Source organism: Mus pahari, chromosome 19 (assembly GCF_900095145.1).
Source record: "Mus pahari chromosome 19, PAHARI_EIJ_v1.1, whole genome shotgun sequence".
Classification (NCBI taxonomy): domain Eukaryota; kingdom Metazoa; phylum Chordata; class Mammalia; order Rodentia; family Muridae; genus Mus; species Mus pahari.
This window is the reverse complement of record NC_034608.1, coordinates 19,821,307-19,822,180: the sequence shown is the minus strand read 5'-3', so window position 1 is coordinate 19,822,180 and position 874 is coordinate 19,821,307.

The following is an 874-nucleotide window of genomic DNA, read 5'->3' as shown; positions in this document are numbered from 1 at the left end:
GCTAAGCAACTGCTAGACCCTTGGACTTCCATTCACAGCTACTACTGAACCGTTGTTGGGAATTGGACTGCAGACTGTAAGTCATCAGTAAATTCCCTTACTATATAGAGACTATCTGTAAGTTCTGTGACTCTAGAGAACCCTGACTAATACACAGGGCATCAGACCGGGGACTCCAGATGGTTTGCTCAGGCTCAAGAGAGAAGACATGTTTTAGATGTTGACAGTGGCTAGCTGGAGCAAGGGATCCACAGGTGAGAGGAACACTGCGGTGGCTGGTCTATCCTGCTTCTTAACGTGTGCCTGCCTTTGGGGCTGGGGTTGGCCAGGGCTGGGTAGCACTCTGGTCCACCCCACTCTTGGCATCAGTCTCTACTTGCACTGACTCCCGTGAAGCTTAGTCCCATCATCACCGCTGGACCGCCTAGGCCTGCCAGCTTCCCAGGTAATGACACGGAGACATGTTAATTATGATATTCTATGCCTTAGCTTACTTGTTCCCAAGTGACTTGTGTAACTGAAATTAACCTACTTATATTTATCTAAATGCAGCCACGTGGCTTGATACCTCTCCTCAGTATTATACATTTGACTTCTGTGTCTGACTGGTGAATCCCCCCACCTGACTCCCAGAATTCCCATCTCTGCCCAGAAGTCCTGCCTATCCTCTCTTGCCTAGCTATTGGCCGTTAGATATTAAACCAGTCAGCAGATGTCCTAGACAGGCGACCAAGGACAGAGACACAGCTTCACATGGTATACAAAAAGATTATCACAACATATACTATTCCTCTACGTCTGGATGGTTCCTTGTGGATATATACACTAGTGTATGCGAGTGTGTGTGTGTGTGTGTGTGTGTGTGTGTGTGTGT